Source organism: Lygodium microphyllum, chromosome 1 (genome assembly GCF_053477565.2).
Source record: "Lygodium microphyllum isolate KBCC chromosome 1, Lygodium_microphyllum_v1.1.10, whole genome shotgun sequence".
Lineage (NCBI taxonomy): Eukaryota > Viridiplantae > Streptophyta > Polypodiopsida > Schizaeales > Lygodiaceae > Lygodium > Lygodium microphyllum.
This window is the reverse complement of record NC_141135.1, coordinates 73,198,048-73,204,047: the sequence shown is the minus strand read 5'-3', so window position 1 is coordinate 73,204,047 and position 6,000 is coordinate 73,198,048.

The window sequence follows — 6,000 nt, the reverse complement described above, 5'->3', positions numbered from 1 at the left end:
GATGGGAACAACATACTACCCCCCCAACCTCTTCTCCCCAAAGTTATTATAGTTTTCTAATGTGTGACAACGTGGCTATCCTCTTAAAAGGAAACTTGAAGTAAGAATTAAAGTTTTAACCTTAGAGGTTGAAATACTAGTTATAATAATATTGTCCCTTTTTTTTCACATGCTTATGGAATTATATAATAGTCATGCTTGATATTGAAGAGAATAAATAGAAGCCTTAGAAGGCTTAATAGTTGAGCCTTTAAAGGCTTTGACCTAGAGCCCTCCTCTAGGTATCTTGAAGTATATATTGAACATTTATTTTTAATAAAATCCTTTGTTTAGTACTTTATATTTTTTGTGGTTGAAAAATGGTTTATATTTATTCTCATACTAATTCCACATATTGTTAGGCTTGGTTGACGCGTAGGCGCAAGGGATAAACATATCCATAGTGTTGGGCCAAGATTTAGTTTATTTTGGATTATTTGCTATTTATGCCAAATTTAGTTCTAGGGTGTTGCTGACTATTATTTATGAGGTATGCTAGCATTGGAAAGTTATTTTTATCTAGCCGTGGAAGTCAATATTTAAGAAGGTTCATAAGCCTTAGGTCAATTAAACAAGAAAAATTGCCAAAATCTTGTTTTTGTAAATGGCTATTTTTGAGAAAAAGCTATTCTAATAAACTACATACATGCATTGAGAAGAGCCTTGCCAATGTATTGGGGTGATTGTACCTAGTCATATGTTGTGCACTCTCTTGTCTCATGGTCTCAATTTCTTTTTATTTTCATCTCAATGTGTTGATCGAAGTGTTAAGATATGATGAGAGTACATGTGAGATAACAACATATTGATCTTACAAAGACCGTTATTTGTGACTCTTTTCCACTTTCAAAATAAACATAACCACACATGCGGTTCATCTACATATCTTGGAGGCTTTTGTACTACTATTGTGTATGGATAGGTGAAGTCTCTAATGTCAAGGAAATAAGAGGGGTTGTGAATATTCTTTGTCCACAAAAGTCTTGGTCTCATACTTTTCTAGTGCTCATCTTGTTCCTTTTAGCTTAATTACTTCTATTTGATTCCAAATCTTTGACAGGTTTAGTGTATTATAGGGTTCCATTCTTTAGGTATCTTTTCTCGATTTACATAATATACTTTTCTATTGAAATTTTTTGTAAGTTTATAGTAGGTTCCATGGTACTTATCATGGTGATGTTATGGATGCCCCCTTAATAGAACTCAATTGTCCAATTCACGGTGCAATGTTTTTCATTTAAGGAAGAATCTTGATTAACATAAGATTGGCTCTTCAAGTTATCCGAATTTGAGCAATTTACTTATATACAACAAGAAGTATTTGTCTAATATAATCACATGTGTATATAAGGGATAGGAAATAAGCAACACCTCTAATGCAATAGCCTAGTTGGTTGGGTATGCATATGTGTCTAATGGTCATAATGTTTCAATACATGACTATGTTGTTTAGTGGAGTCATATTTCACAAATACATGAAAAATATACTAATGAAAAGTGAAGAAACAAAATACTCGCATACTACAAATATCACATTATAAAGAAAAAGTAGCACTAACCCTTATCCTCATCATACTCTTACATAGTATCATCACCAATATCTTCCATAATTTACTTATATACAACAAGAAGTATTTTTCTAATATAACCAGATGTGGATATAAGGGATAGGAAATAAGTAACACCTCCAATGCAATAGCCTAGTTGGTTGGGTATGCATATGTGTATCATGGTCACAATGTTTCAATACCTGACTATGTTGCTTAGTGGAGGCATATTTCACAAATACATGAAAAATATACTAATGAAAAGTGAAGAAATAAAATGCTCGCATACTACAAATCCTTTCAAGAAAGAATCAAAAGGTTGGTTGAGTTGTGAAGAGAAATGGATTTTTGTCTAGTGCACATATATATATGAAAAGGTGATTAGACTTCCTATCAAACATTACCATAGATACTGACATATCTATTTTATTTGATTTTAGTTGTGCTTCTTGAAAACAAAAATCCAAAGCTATATGTTTCAATACAACTCATTGATTGAATCACGAAGAGAACTTTTGTCCCCCATACATAGATATAAAAATGTCTAGTCATTTTTCCATCAAATGATACCATAGATTGTGGCATATCTATTTTACTCAGCTCTGATTATCCTTCCCAAAAACATAAATGTAAAGGTATATGTTTCAACCACTTGGTATATGTTTAATAGAAAAGGAAGGATAAGATCAAAGCTAACCTTTTATATCAAAATGACCATTTTACCCTCTTAATAACCAATGTAGCCCTAATTTTTTATCTTTACATGCAAAAAATATTTTTTGAGCACACATAATAAGATGTTTCAAATTGTTGGATGGATCTACTTAGGAACAATGTATTTCAAGGAATGTTTCGAATTATTGGATGGATTTAGCTAGGAACAACATCCTTTAGAGTATTAAGGGTACATAACTACAATACTTGCTTAAAGATATCATTAAAAATGGTATGTATTTACGTTTTGTTTTTGCACTCATTTTTAGTATGAGTTTTCTCATTGCCATATGACTTTAAGGATCATAGAAATTAGTTGTATAGTTGCATAAAAAGGATCATATCAATAGTATATAGCATGTGCATTTCAACAATCTACTCAACTTTTTACATGGGGCTATGTGTTATGAATTATAGTGAATCTCTTTTCTATGTTAAGTAAATAATTTTTTGTTTAACTAATAGTAGTTTGTGTTCCTCAAGGGTTCGATTATTATTGAAGTTTATTGTAACTAGGTATTTTCCATACTAACCTTGTGTATAACCTATCTATCCCACTCTTTTACATTCCAACTTGACCCCTAAGGTTTTTTCCCTCAAAAACAAAAAGAGGACGTATTGGTGTGGCTCATAGTGGAGATGTAGAGTACTACTCTATTCAATATTACAAAGGTAATATATATATATATATATATATGGGGAAGCTTAAACTCATGTGGAATCAAGGTGTATAATGTATATGTTATATGTACAACATGTATGAGTTTGGCCACCAATTCTTGATAGTTAGGGTCTTACAAAAACAACGGATAACATGTTGTCCAAAATAGGCATGTTGGAGAAAACTAGTCATAAATTTCTAAGGGCGGCTCTAAGTGAGACATGTGACATGTCAAAGCGAAGTATACTTTTAGGCCACATAAGTTACACTTCACTATCAATAATGTAGGGTAAAAAATATTCTAAAATAGTGTGCTATCTGCAAGTAGTAAACAATCCAAACTAGGCCAAAATAAGCTAGTCTTTAGCTCACAATTACATATTTGAGGTAGTGAAACTCCTCTAAAATAGTTGTTGATATCGAAGAGGCTTCTTCCAAGGGTAAAATGTACCATTTAATTAGATATTCACAAATTTATTAATTTCGCAACTTCTTTTCTCTTTGTCCAATGATTGCCTCAAGAGTGTATTGGGTGTCAAGATTGTGGGAGAGAAGGAAGGAGTCTCACTTGTAGCTTTCTTGCTTGCACAATGGGAGAATACACACAAGGGTGGAGGCTGAAAACAGTTTTTCTCTTCTTAGTTGTGTAAGCCAAATGAACTCTCTTACAAAGAAATAGAAGAACCCTGTATATATGGGTCTCAAACCATACTCAACTAACTAAGGTGGCATACTAACTGAGCCACAAACTAGAGTAGATAAGGATAGCTATCGTGTAGCTATTATTCAGGGGCGGTGTACCAACCGCGTCTGCAACTAACACGTCGGTGACATAAATGCACAACGGTCACCCTGGCGTATCACGAGTGGAGCTCGATATGTCAACACTCCCCCTCGAGCTCAATCCCAATTCCTGCACACCAAGCAGGTCTCTGAACTTGCGCAGCTTCTCTGCGCCCAATGCCTTCGTGAATATGTCAGCTACCTGATCCTCTGTGCTGACATAAACTAGATCAATAAGACCTAGTAAAACCCTCTCTCGCACATAGTGATAATGCACCTCAATGTGCTTTGTTCTAGCATGATAGACTGGGTTATTTGCCAAGTGTATACTACTCATGTTGTCACAATAAATGACAACTGGCCCATCTGTAGACTGATGCATATCATAAAGTAGCTTATGCAACCAAGCTACCTCACATGCAGCCATTGCTGCACCCCTGTACTCAGCCTCTGTGCTCGACAAGGCAACTGTAGGCTGTTTCTTGCTGCTCCAAGTGACTGCAGCACTCCCAAAAGAGAATACATATCCACTGGTAGATCGTCTATCAGAAATACTACCAGCCCAATCAGCATCAGTGTATCCATGCAACTGTATCTGAACCCCAATCTCATAAAATAGTCCATACTGCAATGTGGACTTCACATACCTAAGTATGCGTCTAGCCGCATCCAAATGTGGTTTCCTTGGAGCCTGCATAAACTGACTTACCAATCCAACAGCATAGCTCAAATCTGGCCTGGTAATAGTCATATAAATCAAACTTCCTACTATGCGTCTGTACATAGTAGGGTCTTCTAGAAGCTCACCTGCATCTGTGCTCAGCTTCACATTTTGCTCCAAAGGAACTGAAATAGGCTTACAGCCTGTCATCCCATATTTGGACAGCATGTCCAATCCATACTGCCTCTGCAAGAGCTGTATCCCACTTGGTGATCTAATCACCTCAATGCCCAAGAAATAACGCAGCTCTCCCAAATCCTTCATCTCAAACTTCTGCTTCAATAGCATTTTCACATGAAGGATATCTTCATCACTGTCACCTGTCATAATCAAATCATCAACATAAATGACAAGCAGCATAATACCTTTCTCTGTTTTTCTCACATAAAGTGAGAAATCTGCCTTGGAAATCTGAAAGCCAATAGTGACAAGATACTGTCCTATCTTGTCAGACCATGCTCTAGGTGCTTGCTTCAAGCCATACAAGGCTTTCTTCAACCTGCAAACAAACTCAGGATGAACAGCATGCACATAACCTGGTGGCTGCTCCATATAGACCTCTTCTTGCAAATCACCATGCAAGAAGGCATTCTTTACATCCATCTGATGTAAAGACCATCCCTTTGATGCAGCCATAGCAATGACTGCTCTTACGGTTGCCATCCTTGCAACCGGACTAAATGTTTCTTCATAGTCAATGCCATATGTTTGTGCATACCCCTTGACTACTAATCTTGCCTTGTATCTGTTCACAGAACCATCAGCATTGTGCTTCACCTTATAAACCCACTTACAGCCAATTGCATTCTTACCTTTAGGCAAAGGTACTAACTCCCATGTGGCATTTGCTTCCAAGGCATCCATTTCTTCATCCATGGCTTTCTCCCATTTTTCTTTTCCCATGGCTTGCTCAAAAGATGTGGGTTCTGGTTCCTGTATCACTTTGACCATATATGCATAGTGAATGGCTGTAAATCCATCATATTTCAGCCTATCCACAGGATACCTAGCTCTTGTAGACCTGCGCAAAGTAGGTTCACTCCCAGGTGCTCTCAAAACATCCCTGGTCTTCCTTACTCCAGGTGTAACAATAGAAGGAATACCCAACTCATCATCAATGCTCTGTTCTGAGCCACTGGATTCACCATCCACATAAGAGTGACCTGCATTCACATCAAACATGGGCTGATCAACCTTCTCTTTTCCTTTTCGTGATACCTGCATACCACTATCTGCATTGCTTTGAGAAGATTCTCCTGATCTCAATCTGCCTGTCCATGGCGAAGAATGTGAACCACTGCTAGAGGACGCTCCAGGTCCACTAATATTTTGTGACTGCTGCTGTGAATTCTGTGTAGCATTACCATTTTGTGCATCTTCATCATCAATCACATTTACTGGTTTATACCAGCTACTCATCTCATCAAAAACAACATCTCTGCTCACTGTAAACTTATGAGTAGAAGGGTTATAGCATCTATACCCTTTTTGCTGCAGAGAGTAACCAATAAAGATGCACTTCTCAGCTTTTGGAT